This window comes from Mugil cephalus, chromosome 17 (assembly GCF_022458985.1).
Source record: "Mugil cephalus isolate CIBA_MC_2020 chromosome 17, CIBA_Mcephalus_1.1, whole genome shotgun sequence".
Taxonomy (NCBI): domain Eukaryota; kingdom Metazoa; phylum Chordata; class Actinopteri; order Mugiliformes; family Mugilidae; genus Mugil; species Mugil cephalus.
Window position 1 is genome coordinate 5,514,922 of NC_061786.1, and position 15,491 is coordinate 5,530,412.

At 41.2% G+C, this 15,491-nt stretch overlaps 1 protein-coding gene across 2 annotated transcripts in view; it reads left to right on the top strand.

Annotated features, from left to right (window-relative positions):
* The first annotated feature begins 4,279 nt into the window (after positions 1-4,279).
* The window catches only part of lrfn5a (leucine rich repeat and fibronectin type III domain containing 5a), a 114,308-nt gene continuing 103,096 nt past the window's right edge, over positions 4,280-15,491 (top strand). For both annotated transcript variants that reach the window (XM_047611933.1, XM_047611932.1), the window contains exon 1: positions 4,280-5,259. The gene's annotated coding sequence lies outside the window, so the exon portion shown is untranslated. The remainder of the gene's footprint in view (positions 5,260-15,491) is intronic.

The following is a 15,491-nucleotide window of genomic DNA, read 5'->3' on the forward strand; positions in this document are numbered from 1 at the left end:
TGTGGTGATTCTAAATTGTCCTTATGTGTAAATGCGAGTGTGAATGGTCGTCTGTCTCTCTGTGTTAGCCCTGTGATGGACTGTGTCTCTCACTCAATACAAGCCAGAATGGTCTCCAGCCCCCTGAGAACTCCCACAAGACAGAGAGGGAATACCTAATTGAATATTGGTTTCTTATTGCATGTTGATGAGAGCATATTCAAATAATAATAATAAAAAAGGCAGGTGAACTGTACAAACAAATGGTTGCCAAAAATTGTCCAAATTTACTTGAATTCACCCATCATCCAATCCTGTTGCTAACAATCAGTGACAGTTTCAGCAGTGGGTTGCACGAGAGAAACAGTTCACCAAAGTCAGTTGAATGTACAATGAATGCAAAAAAATGTTGCAATAAGATGAACAGGGACCTCATTTGGAAAATCAAAGAACAGACTAAATGTATCTAATCTGCTGATGAAAGTGTACCATAGAGCTCACTGCAGCTCATGTAAGGCTACACAACTTGAACCACAAGCTGAACTCCTTTCCTTTGTTAAGCCTACAGAACTATTTAAAACCATGACCCATACTGGGTGTTGGGTAGTAGTCTGTAAGATGCCTCAGGAGAGGCATGTTTTGAATCCTTCTACCAGTCGGGCTAATTAACTGATAGATCCAGTTTAAGTGGGTGGTACTGTAGCAGAAATTAGCACGGTAAAAATGATAAGGTATGTGCTAATGTCTATGAAGATGTAGGGGGGAAAAAAAACATTAAAAGCAGTACATCTCGGCACGTGGTCAGGTAATTGTTAACTCAACAATCCTATCATGTCCCTGCAGAGATATACTCCATTGTGGCCACCTCAGGGTATGGGACGCTAAAACGGTAAAATTACCATTAACTGCACTCGTAAAATGCCCATTAACCATCACAAAGTGGTAATATACGACTGATTGTTTGACTAAGTGGACACAAAGCTTGATTAAAAAAAAAAAGATGATAATAGATGAGACTGATTAGGCTTTAAATAGTTAACCAATAGTCGATGGTCTCACTTTTATGAGCTCTAAACTTACAAATGAATAATGATTTCAGTAGGGAGCTATCCCGTCAGCCACCTGACAATGTCTCAATGACTTTAACTGCTGTTAAGAGCTAATCAATAAACCGATCGGCAGCAGAAGCAGTGGCCTGAAGGTTAGATTTTGTCAGTTTATTGTCACGCCCAATCATTCTGTGGCAGTGAGGTAACACATAGCAGGAAGTATTCCAGACCAAGTTGAACAGAGAAACTGTAGTGAAAAAAAAAAGAAAAACTAAAAAAAAAAATCTAAGCATTTTGTCGTCTTTCAGGTTGCTGACCAAATTTGCATAACTCTGGGAAATAGTCTGTATGTATAGTCTGTCATCAAATTGAAACAAAACATAATGAAGCAGACTTTTTGTTATTGTAGCTGACCTCATTTTTTTTTTTTTTTTTTTTTTTTTTTTTAGCTCATTTAAAATGTTATTGTGAGCTACAACAAAGTATTTTTGCAATTAAGAACAAAAAGCAGTTAACCTAATTGAATCTTTCCACATCATCTTCCATTGGAAAAGCCCATTAACACCCACGAGCACTTTTATTAAAAGACTTAAATAGATTATTCTGCAAAGTGTAGGACCTATTGACTTAAAAAAAATATATATATATATTCATACTTGGCACGACTGAGAGTAAATATGATCTATTTCTGATGAATTCTGATAAACAGTTGAGTCCTGGAGAAAGTGTTTTCACTTCCTCAGAAATGGGGAAAAGATCAAGACCAGCTTGGCTGAAAGCTCCAGCTCTTCATGTGGTGAGTGGAAACTATCACACGAGGAAAAAAGACATTTTATCTGCTGGACGTCTGGTTTTCCACACCACACACGTGCCAGAACAGAGTGGTGTGCATGGATAAATATACTGCAGATTAAGTCAGCTGTCAAGCACTTCTGGATGGAGAACATTGTGTAAACTTAAACATTTTGAGTAATTAAAGCAAAAATCATGTTATTTTATTTTGGAAGGCAATCAGTTTATTCTAATAGCCCGCACTCTTTTTTTGTGACTTCTATTTTCCCCTCACCCCTGCAGTGGAGGTGGAATGAACAGAAATATTAATGTGAAATATGCTCATTTTTAATGAAGCGGAATTGTCCTTTAACTTAGTTGATCTAGTTACCACTTTGATGCGTTAGCCAGTCTAAGCCTCAGCCCAGTTTGTGAGGAAATGTAAAGCTTCATCTTTAGGATTTAACATCATGAGAACATTCATCTCTATGTGATCCCCCACAGTTGAATACAGAAATGTCGACAATTGCATAAATTGATTCTTAGAAGAAAATCCCCAGTATGTTCAACAATAAACCAGACCTATTGTCTTTTGGTCCAGAGATCCAAACCACAGACCTCCTACTCTATGCTTCAACAGACACCACCAGGCTTATCAGCTCGCTTCCAGAAACCACAAATCTCCGGTTTTATCTTGTACTGGGCTGAGGTCTGGTAAGGTCCCACAGATGTTAGCAGCCCATATGAACTCCTAATATCAGCTGCCACCTCAACTTAAAAACCCTCCCATCTAATATTTTATTTGTGTGATATCTCAAATTTTGGTTGCATTCTGTTATGTTGGTGAATTCCCAGATGAGATATCCGTTTGTCCAAGAAACATTTTAAAGCTAATAGTAAGTCCATTCACACGCTGTATGGATTAAAGCTCCATTCTACTGTTGCCTTCCTTTACAATGTTCTGGAAGAGCGGAGAGAGAGAGAGTGAGACGTCATCCCCTTTCACACAGAGATATAGCCAGATATAAAATTGAGATAGATGGTAATCCCGGGGAGGTGATATATATCTGGTGTTCCTGTACTGCAGAGAACCAAATGGCCCAGAAGAGCGTCGCACTTTCTCTTCAATTCCTGTGCAGAATGACTGACGAGCGAGGGGGACAGAGGAGAAGGAAGGAGACTGGGAACACTTCATCTGACAAATGGGAAAATGATCTCTGTTAGAAAAAAAAAAAAGAAAAAAATGTTTGTGGATAAGTTTGCGGCTCAGAGTCCAGATAGGGATCCACGGTGCGCTATACAGGGAATAAAAAGGATTTTGTAAGAGCAACGTCCATGCAGTAGGTTTTAAATCTAGTCAAGCTAGACACGGCTATATAAGAGCAGCCCGGAAATCAGGTAATTTGTACTTCAAAATAAAAGCGTTGTTCAACTTTACTGTGTTTGGCACAAGGCATGGAAACAAGGAATAACTAAATCTAAATATTATACAAATAGTAAAAACAAAACAACAACAACACGAAACAAAAAAGCGAAAAGATTTAAAATGTTAAAAGGAGGTCTATTTTGAATAGAAATATACATTTTAATGCAGTTTTGTCGATTTGCAAAGACCACACAGAAAAGTACTTTGCCTTTTTTTAAAAAAAAAAATAAATAAAAAAATATCACAATTATTTGACAACCCCTGCTAGGACACATAATGTGGACTCACAAGTCTTATTGTCATAGATAATGGGTTAGAAAGTCATCCATTGGCTGCGTATGGTGTACGACAGAGCAGAGCAACAGCTCAAGACCACTGATCAATCTAGCGCGCATGTCTTTGGAATATAGGAGGATTTCTCTCTTGCTATTTTCACCTACTCTCTTATTGATGACATACATATATAGCTGGATAGAAATTATTATCTTTTTTTTAAAAAAAAAAATCACTTGTATCCTGTTCAGATTAATTGTCACAATCATTTTAATTAACTAATAATGATAATAATTAGCTGTGTATTTCTTTGTTCTTCCCCTGTCTTCCCTTTTTGACACAATTCACCCATTAGGACCCTCACATGGGCAGTGGGCAGGGACGAGGGAAAATGTTGTGTGTTTGGCAATATTGACTGTCTATTATTTATGGTATTTTCATTGCATTCTGTTTTCGTAGGAGAGTAAAAGCAAGAATTCTCCAAAAGCAGTTTCTCAACTTTCCTGATCTTCTATCAACACGGCCTGAACCAACAGGATTTTGACTGTTGGTCAGACATATGAATAAATAACACATCAGGGAAATTAAAATAATCAAAAGTGACAACTAGATTGGGATATAGGGAATGAAGGAGGCCAAATTTCTCCTCTGCAGATTATGGATCAGAAAGGCAGTAGCCAACGCTTGGATTTTATTTTGAAATGTGCGCAAGGAAGTGATGTTCTTCCAGTTTATCAAACCTGGCAATTGTCATGTTCGCTGCGCTTTATGGATTAACGGTGCGGGAGAGCGACCTGCGAGGAGGACTGAGGATCAGCGGGAGTGGACTGTTAAGATTTCGGTGAGAGACTGACCGGGCAAAAGCTTTACTGGGACGTTACCTGGTCCTCAATTCCGTTCTATTCCATTCTATTCCATTCTACTCCTGAAGAGGAGACACACAGAGTTAACAGAGAGTGAGCGACGTGAACTGAGACTCTGAGACAGCCAGAGAGAGAGAGATAAAGAGAGAGAGAGAGAGAGAGAGAGAGAGAGAGAGAGAGAGGGGAGGGGAGGAGTGGAAACCCCAAAAATCCGTTATTGGAAAGGTTTGACGTTCTCCAACAAGACGGGAAAGATACTGCTGTGGATTTTAAGAGTATTTTAATAACCCCCAAAACCCACTGGATTTTTTTAAAACATGGAATAACTGGACTTATACACCCCGTTTACCTGGGATATATCTTGTCTTGTAGTGGAATTTTTCCCTTCTCACCTGCACGAGGTGAAAGAAGGAGGAGAAGGTGGAAAGAAGAGGCGAGGAGAAAGAAAAGAATAAAGAAGCAGGAGAGTGGAGAGGAGGAGGTGGGGGCAGACGGTAGCGGGCCGGCGAATCGTAGCTTCCTCTCGGATGGGATTCTTCTCTCAACCCGCGGATGGAGGGATGAAACCGGGAGAGAAGAAGCCGGAGGAGAGCGAGAAAGAGAGAGGAGGGCGAAAGAGAGGAGGATGTGGTCGTCGGGCGCTGTGAGAATACAAAACGGACGCACCCCTCTGGAAGACTGGATTGAACTATAAGGACCCAAACGGAATTTACAGCCAGCCGAAAGGATTTTACGCACATTTACCTCGACGCGCACATATATGGGGCGCGTTCTCTTATCCGGAACCTATTTGTGTGGAGTTACAACTATAATCACCGATGTCTTTGTAACGATGGGATTCGGAGAGGTAATTGCGCCCTGACACTCGGCGAACCAAGGAAACGCATCCGGAAAAGAGGTAAAGTTTCAACTCCTTTCATTTCTTCTTTTACACGCAAAATGACGACTTGGCTTTCTCATTCAGGAGTCTGTCTGTTCGTGTGTCGACTTATGTCTCCAACTCTTCTTTCTTTCTGCCTTCACCGCCTATATTTCTGATTTGATCTGTTGGTGCAGAGGAATGGTGGTTGTTGGGGGGTAAAAGAGTTATTTCTAGATTTCCTTGCGTAGACATTTAGTCTGGATGCTGAAACCGGGGCGGGAGGAGGCAGGGAGGGTGTATTTCGATAGCAGGGACGGTGGAGCTGCGTGTGTGCGCCCGCGCGCGCGTGTGTAACCAGCACTGAGAACATTGCAAGGTCAAAATTGAGCTTGGTATAAGTTAGAATGTATGCGTGTGTGCGTGTGAATGCGTGTGCGTGCGGTCGGTGCACGTATGGGCTACATTTTCCACTTGTGTGTGCGTGTGCAAAGATTGAAAAAATTAGGGTGCTTGCGTTGGGTGTTTCCAGCATCCAAAAACACGCCAAAGTGCACGTGAAGCAGTCATTAGGGCGCACGCGCGCAAAACACTGCGCATCGGTCGGTCCCTTTTTTGTGCACCTGTACCTCAAAGAACAGTGCAGAGTGGAAGAGACAGTGTGTGTGTGTGTGTGTGTGTGTGTGTGTGTGTGTGTGTGTGTGAGTATGCGCGCGCGCGCGCGCGCGTGGTGAAATGTGCACAAATGTCAGGCGTTTGTATGTGTGCGTGCTTGCGTGCGCGTGCAGTGGCGCTCCTGTCGTACACCTCGTTTCCACAAAATTAAACTAGATGATGATGATGAAGGAGCTCTCGCGCCGTCCGCCGTCTGTGTTTGTGCGCGCGTGTGCGCGCGCCTGTTTGTGCCCGTGTGTGGAGCGCATCCGTTCCGACACACAACGCTGGATATGTGACGCCAGTGAATGGAACAGGAGACAATCGTGTCCAGTCCAGTTCTTTCAAAATTCAGCTCAGACTCTGTGGCCTATAATGAAGAGCCCCGTGCTTCCTGGTGTATTTTAGGTCATGTCTTAGTGCGCGCATCCTTGTTACATCCTTAAAGCTTTAAAATGGAGTCAGAAAGCAAAGCAAATGAACATTGTCACATTAAAACAAAGAATGACTATTATTTGCGTTGAAGGTGTCTTACAGTTTCATCTTCAGCCCCATTCTCTTTGTATTTGTCTAATGGATTCACAAAGATATTATATATTACCCTCATGTCAAGAGGAACTAGGTCTGTTTAAACGTCCTGTTGCAAAATGTACAAACTTGGGATCTGGGAAGATATAAAATCCCAGTTTTTATTAAGAAAACCCAAGGCTTGGGTAGATTATTCTGTGTGTAATGGTCCCGCCTGCTGGAGTTTATATGACTTTTCAAGCGGGATCATTTCAGTTTCATCTTATTTCACATATCTATTTTGGCAATATTCAGTAGCTGGGAGGTTTAATATCCCCCCACCCCACCTACAGAAAGAGATTGGATTGGTGGGGGAAAAAAATGGGGTTTGGGTTTACATTCTACTCCATCTCTTAGCTGAGTCTCATTCTCTCTTTACAGGGAACACAATGCACGAAATACAGGAATGGCTTCAGAAAAATGGCTGCCATGAACCTCACTCCAATCACTGCTGTTCATAATGGGATGCTGTCAAGTGAAGTTTGTTGCTGACATTGTTGTCTGAGCCTACTGACCATGCAAAAAAAAATAAAAAATGGTCCCAAACACAGAGCCCTTTGCAAAGGGTTCTACGGGATCAGTGGCAATTTAATTATCGTGTGCTATAAATCAATAGAGATGGTCTCATTTTAACCTAACCTTTTCCCACTGATGGTGTGTGGAGTTTAACGTGTCTGTAATTTAGAGCTGTGATTCATCAGCATGTGAATATTGCCCTCTTTTTGCTTTCCCTGCATCCCGTGGCTCTGTCTTTTCGCCGGATTGGACTTTCATCGGTTCGTACCGGTACAGTGGCTCGCGCTGATTGATCAAGGCAATAAATATATGCACATGAGCCACTCATGCTGGTGCTAATGGCCCGTGGATATGGAGGCATTATGCAAATGCTTTCCTGGCTTGTGAAAAAAAAGAAAGAAAGAAAAGAAAAAAGAGAGTGTGGGTGAATGAGCGAGGCAGAAAAAAGGGCGATTTTCAGTCCATTTTAGTTGTGTTTAGCCTTCTATTTACACAAAAAAGGGAGTGCTTTGCTGTGGCATTAAGTTCATGATGGATGGCAATGCATTTGTGTCACGGATTGTGTTCTTGTTTTTTTAGCCAGGAATGGAAAACCAAGACGAACGTTGTTATGTTTCCAAGCTACTTTGAACTGCTTCGAACATTTTAGGTGCCTTGCTGAAACCAGAGTCAAATGAAAAGCAGTTAAATGTGTACAGAACCTAAGGAAACCATGGGGTTGACTGGTCAAGAAGCTGGTTTTATGTGGCCAACTTGATAATGAAAGTTTGGTTGTGTACAGGACTGTGAAGCAGCAGCAAAGACACACCTCTTTCATCCTCTGTTTTCCCTTCTCTCACTTTCACACCCACAACCCCTAAAAATAAAAGAAAATGTGTTGAGCCTCATCATGGTGTGGTATCTCAGAGTAAAGAGGGTGTAAGGGCTGCTGTTTATTCCTCACGGGGATTTTTATTATGGCCGTCTTTCTGCATGCCCTCTGTTTATCTCCTCTTTATCTCGCAACTTTCTCCCTCTCTCTTCCTGTCTCTCGTTTAGCTATCTGACAGAGGGCAGCAGGATCCTGCGGAGTGGGTGGTGGAGCTCTAATTCAATTTATTCTACTGCTCATAGACAGACAGAGAGAGAGAGAAAGAGAAAGGGGGTTGATAGTGAGAGGGAGAGAGGGAGAGGGAAGGGGAGAGGGATGGAGACCACAGATGTTAGGGAACATTTCCTATTAGCAGTGGAGAGGCAGGGCTTATAGGAAGCTGGCCTGACGCTGTGACATCTGGAATGCCTCTGCGGCTGACTAAAATGATGTGCAGCCATATGAGTATGCGGTCATTATCAAGTGACGTAACAAGTCTTAATAATGCCATCAGAGTGTCTGAAGGGAGGAAACAAAAGACAGCCTGCCTTCATCTCTCCGTTACTAACAAAAGAACCACCACATCACATAAATAACAACTTAGAATGAAGCTGGTGAAATTCTTAAACTACAACCAAGTCCCCAAAGAGCTTTATGGAAAAGAGGACTGGTGTGTTGTTAAAAGATTTTCACACAAGTGGTATTTGTTTTGGTACATAGACTGTATATAAATATGGACAGCATGTCCCCAACATGTCCCCACATCCTAGCGTCCTCCTAGATGCTATTTATTTGGAGCCAGAGTCTGCGCAGAATGGTCCAAGTGTAAAGTCACGTGGAAATCGCGTATTTCAGTGTTTTAGTTTGGCCCAAGTCCCGTCCGCTAACATGGAAGAGGTGGAGCTTATGACCTATAGTGCAGCCAGTCACCAGGGGGAGCTCTACTTGCTCCGGTTTCAATTTGGAGGACCCAGATGACAATTGAAATTGTTGCGGTTTTATTTTTTATACATGTATTTCATGGCACCATGGTTGTCTGCGGACCTGCCAGTTTATTAGGTACAGTAATGGATATGATTGAATCCTAATAAAAAAGTCCTGCACTAAATCTCTCTTCATGACTGTTTTAGTGCTTTGCTTATTTTGAAACTGTGTGTAAGAAAGATGATAATTCTCCTGTAAAATCATTTTGGAGGATGTAGTTTGTGGTGCTGTTAAACCATTGGCTTAAATTGGCTTAAACGCTAAAGTGTTTCTGTTCTCTTCTTTGGCCGAGCCCACTGACTAAAATTGTCTCATCAAAATAATGCCATAACCTCTGTGCATGCATTTGTTTTCACTAGTGTCCCTAATAGTGTGCATACATCCAGTTTATATCCGTTTATAAACTAACCCGTTTATAAAATAATCTCAATAATAATTATGTCAATATAGTTCTTTTTTGTTGATATGGTTGAGGTTTGAGGTAATTTTCAAACATTACATCCTCCCTCTGGCCTCAAAACACTGATTAAGAGGTTAAGCACCTACAGTAGTCAGTAGATCAGTAGATAATACAGCAGACACACATTTTCATTCAGATACCGTTGACATATTGACACAAAGGGCCCTAATCTGTGGGAGTAAAAGCGAAACCCGATTAAACAGAGTAGAATTTGGACTTGGTGCTCAGACACCTTAATAGTCTTAATTCCTAATAATCGAGTGGACTTGTGAAGACTTGTATCCCATACCGCTTTGCAGACAGCATGGCTGAGTCAGGTTCACTGTTTCTGGCTGGTCTAGATCCAGCCTTTCAAAACACCATCTGCAAAAGAAACGGCCATGGTGTGCCTCAGGGTACTTATGTTGGGTCTTCTGCTTTTTTTGTGTAATTATTGTTCCTCCAAGTGAGAAAGTAAAGTTAGAAGATAAGACAATACAGTTTTGCAAGTTAAGGAAGTTCAGCATGTTAATCAAAGGATATACTCATATTGTGTATTTCCTTGTATTTTATAGGGATGGGCATCAATAACTGGTTCTTCTAAAGAATTGGTTCCAACCGTTTATATATATATATTATTATATATATATATATATTATTATATATAATTATTATTATATCATTAGCCTCCATGCTTATAGATTCCCCTTATCGATACTTTTCATTCAAGTCTTCACATCCCCGTCTAGATGGTGGTGGTAATGCACCTAAAAGTTGTTTGCCAACCACCATAAAACAAAAGAAGAAGAATCTTTACTTGAAGCACGTCATTCACATGACATGATGACAAGGAAGGCGCTGGCAGAGATACTGAAACGGTCCAAACTGGCTTCAGTTCTTCAGAAGGGACTGTAACAGTGCAATGTGGAACTTATACAGCACCGTAATTTCAATCAAGAGGGGGGCAACACCAGCAACATGCTGAAGCATTTGTTGACAATGCATGGCATTAAATACTGAAAGAGCCATGTGTCCTCCGGTCATTGAGTGCAGCTATTGCTGAGTCTCAGCAGATCAGTGCTACTGAGGATCCATTGACTAATTCCCTATTTGTTTTCTTACACAAGCTCTTATCGCTTGTTTAGAAAACTCTTTTTCTAGACCAAAAATTCACAGGAGGAATTGATAAGGGAATCGATGAAGAATTGGATCAATAAGCCTAACTGACAATGGCATCGGTATCAATAAAATCTCAGTGTTGCCCATTCCTACTACTGAGGCTTTTATTATTTTATAATAGAATTATTACATGAATATGCAGAAATAAGAGTGAGATTGCTGCTTTGCTGGCACCCAACTACTGCTGCTTGGGTGCGTTGGTGTCGTTCAGTTACTCTAAATAAATGGCCCGTCCTGCCAAGGCAGGATTAGTCCCTGGCTCGCTTGTAGCTGTAAAGTTCCTGCATAAGGTCCATTACAAGTCTTTAACTATGGGAGGGTGGAATTCTATTGTTGTTGCTAATGTTTGTTCGGCTTTTTCTTGGAAAATTTATCACGTCTGTTGTGCAAAACATGCAACAAAGTGTTGGAAAAGTAAGTGTTAGATAAATGGAAATTTGAATGTGCTCTGTTCAGTTTTCTTTCTTTCTTTCTTTCTTTCTTTCTTTCTTTCTTTCTTTCTTTCTTTCTTTCTTTCTTTCTTTCCTTTCCCATATGATCCCACCACCACACCTCCTCCTCTTTCCACGCACCTGCTGCTTCACAATGACCCGTGACGTGTCTGACACTACATCATGCTTTAGGAACCCAGTGGGGAGGTTGCCTGCCTGTGTGTGTGCACACGCACACGCACACACACACGCACATGCACATGCGCGCGCGCACACACACGAGGAGTGGTTGACATGACAGATGTGAGACATGTTGGGCGATAATGAGCCGTGCGCGGCACACATTACTGCGCGTGAACGTGACACAACAGAGACAGACTTCTGGCACAGTTCCCACCAGCCCTTTATCATCTCTGTAAATCCATCAGTCGGTATGTTATGGTAGCTGACGCGCAAACGGGAAGTGTTGTTCTATCTGATAACGTTTCCATGACCTCATCCTCATCAACAAGAATAACTACATAGGATTTTAAATTCATGCCCTCCAAGCATTTAGGCAGCTGCTGATGTAAACCAACACTTTGTCTGCTTCATTACTCATCTTCATATGGTTTTAAAAGTGTGCAAGTTGCTAATTGTTCCTTATTAGACTGTTATTTTTTATTAGGCTGTTTTGTGGACCAAAAAGTGCAGTAAGGTACACCCTACAAATTCTAAAACATCTACAAATATATTTAGAAAAAAGCTGTGACTTAAAACTATGTGTCAAATAACACATTTATAACAGTATCTTACACATGTGCTCTTATTTACATTACTCCATTAAAATATTTGTGTGGTCACAAAGGGACTTTTTAATAATACATTGAATTAAGAGTGTGTCAATTTAAACCATTAACCATAGTTCTGTGATGTTCACATGAGAAGTTACTGAGCATTAAACAGCGAAATGTAAAATCTGACAGAAACACACCCTGCAGAGCTGCTGTTTTAAACTCATTATTCACCTTCTCACAACCCATTATTTATCTGGAGATGACTGGAAAACTGGTTGCTTCAGGAATCATTTTATACCCTGGCATGAACGTGTTGCCGCTAAACAGATGCAGATATGAACGCTTGCTGTGTAAATGTGTCACAATTTACTGGATAGACGAGTGTTCGGGGTGTAGAATCTCACTGGAGATGTATGATGCACAAGATGTATGAATCTCGGGCTCTCTTGTCTTTACGCACCCAGTTTTAGGTCCATTAATGTCACCATGGATAACGCTGTCTCACTGAGGTTCCTGTAGAGCATTTTCAAAATTATGGATTAGCCGCCATCTCCCTCTCTTTCAGACTGACAGTGTTGACAGCTGAGACACAAATATATTGAAGAAATGATTGCATTTTACTGAGTGTCATCAGCTGCAACTACATACTGTAATCCTCGGTTATCACGATGAGCGTCTTTTCAAAAATGGTGTCCATAAACAGAAACCCATTCCAGCCAATGGGACAAAGGTCAGCGGTGATGAATGGCTTTATTGAGCCAAGACCCAAGAGTTGTAAAACTTTTTTCATCTTGTGGCCCTTTTGGGAGATCTGCATCCTCAAACATAAGACATCTTTAAATCATTGTCAAAATGAGTCTTGGACGGAAACAAGTCTGAAATTCAAGCTGGGAAAATGCGCACAAAAATGGGGAGTCATACTGATTTTCCCCTATTTTTGTATTGGCTTTCTGTCAAACCCAGGCATGCTGAGGCGTACTTGGCTATGGCGAGTGGATGCCTCTGCCCTCAGCAGGTTGAATGATTTCAAAGGAGTTTGCTCCACTTACGCTGACAGTGTTACCTGAACTTACCGGAGACTGGGACTGGTTACATCATATTTTACATTCAGTTTCGCTGTCAGGTTGCCGAGCATATTTCACGGACAGTTGGTGTTTATGTAGCTAAACTTAACCCCTAAACCCTCCTCTACTTTGGAGCGTTTCATCCTTCACTGAAGGAACTCTGGTTCTGCTCTTGTCCCAGGACTCTCAGCCGAATTTTCAACAGAATGTCTATACGTTTTATAAACCCTATTCCCATGACAGTTAGCGATTCAGAAGCCGTGTTGAAAACATGGCTAATTAGCTGCACACATGCTACATAAACAAACATTATAGCATTAACTGTGTTATCTTAGTTCAGAGAAACTAATGACAGTGTGTGTCTGGTATGGCCCTGTTTCGTACTATCAGCACAAGACTAATTATAAATATTGCAACACAGTCATCACCAGGGGGATTTTACTAGACATGGCACTCGATCTACTAAACTGGCCCACACTTCATAAAACATGGGTTTATGTTAACTCAGTCCAACAGTACAGTAGCACTTCTGAGCAAATCCCAAGGGACGGATGCTTTGTAGCATTGCCATTTGAAAATGTTTTTTGAAATTTCCTTTGTAGGCCGACATAGCAGCATCCGGCTAGGAGTGTGGGTATTTTGAAACTAACATTACATGTCTGTGGTAACGTTTTCAGAACTGTAACACTGAGCATAACGTTAAGTGTAAATCTGGTCCAATGCTGTGCTGTATCTTACCTGCACTTCACAGCTCCCCCAGGTTGTGTTTATAGTCTCCATCGCTTCCGCCATCCGCCTGACGAACAGCTGACAGACTTGCTGAGTTTGCACAACTCAAGATGCCCGCGTGTCCTCAGTGTCTCATAGCAAAGCGTTTTGACAATGTGTGTGTGCTGCATTTTTTGCAGAGCTGCAGTTGTATATTGACATGTCTTGTCTGTTTTTCATGACAACGATACCGGTTTAGTTTTAAAATTTTGCACGGTTTTGTGTTTTAAGGAATTCATCCAACCATGAATTTGCACCATTAACACAGGTGATCAGATGTTGTCTTCTTTTTTGTCTAATTTGATATGAGACACACTGCAAGGTTTTTGCTATAAATAATTTTGTCCAACTTGTGTAGAGTGAACTTACCTGCACACTAATATTTATTGGCATAAAATCAGGAGAATGATTAGCCAGTAGGAATCCAATGACACCAAATTCTTGGCACAGCAGAGGCGTCATGATCCATTGCCAAAGACGACACTGGAGAGCACTCACATTCACTGTGATAAAAGGACATAATAAATGTATAACATGGTTAATTACTCAAATCTTCTAACAGCCAACTCTTGCAGTACACAATGTGGCCAACTAGGAGAATTCCTGATACGATTCAGCGCATTCACATTTTTTAAATTTAGATGCACTTAAAAATTGCTCCCTGAGGCCATAAATAACAGTGTGATTTCAATCAAAATGTGGATTATGGAAAGTAAATAAGGAAACTTATATGCTCCTGTTGGGCAAAATAGGTCAGAGGAATCACATACATTAGAACCGAACCCAAACAGACATTTACATCAACAAAAGATGCTGACAATGACTCTCTTCGGTTGAGTGAAATGTGCCATCTTTTATCCTCAGCTGTCTTAATTTGTGTTCATCTGCAAAGAATCATTGGAGTCAGCACTGTTGTCAAGTAGCTCCTTTTTGGGTATGATGCACTACGGTACACAGTCAAACCAGCACTTCACATAAGCACGCGATGCCACTTTGAGCGAGACACCAGCAACTACAGTATAGGCCTGGTCAACATTTCAGAACCATGGACAGCTCTGCATGCAAGCACGCTGCCTGCCTGACTATAACATTTCAGCACTATGGACAGCTCTGTTTGGAACTACAATATGAGCTTGAGCTGGACATTTCAGTACCACAGACAGCTCATTATGCGGCACTTATTTCTGATCCCAGCTCAGTGTGACAGATGCCGCTGTCACTGATTGGCACAATGTCAAATCTAAAGAGCTATTGTGATGAATTGTGCATGCAGTCAATGTGCAATTTTCCTGTGGGATAAATTAAAGGATTAGCTCTTTACCTGTATGTCTGTCTGTCTGTCTGTCTGTCTGGCTGGCTACTTTGACTATATCACCATCATGTATTTTTATAATATTAGATACCTTTAACATACAGCAAGTTTCCTTTGGAGGAAAGTTTGGGACTTTGATTTCAAATTAACTGACTGACAAGTCAGCCTGTAACATGCCTTGCTGTATTGATAATTTCATGTGGGGCTACTGATTTAAAGCTCACTCAGAAAGTTTGCCCTGTAATGTAGCAGTGCTAAGTGAGTTGCTGATGTATGCAACTCAAAAGGCATTGCTCCGCGTCTGGGTGACGGTGACAGGAGAGTGAAGATCAATTACATGATCGGGAAAAAAATAAATAAAATACAATAAATAAATTATTTAAGAAGTATCATATTCTACCATGGATGCATCTGTGCTCAAGATCTACACTCCTCCGGCTGTCTTCACTGTATCCTCAGTGTATATCACCTTCCCATTTTCTCCCGTTGCTAACATTATGGATTTTTGCTGCCATCTTCATTGTTTGTAGATGAACAGTGTTGACAACAGAGGCACAAGTACAAAAGAAATCATTCCATAGTCCTTGAGTCTTAATCCCAATGAGCATCTTTTCAAAAATGGCACCCATAATCGGAATGCCTTCGGTCATTTTAATTGCATCCACAGTGTGACTTTCCAATCAGAGTGACTAGAGGTCAGCGGTGATGAACGGTTGTTTTTTTGGAGCAGC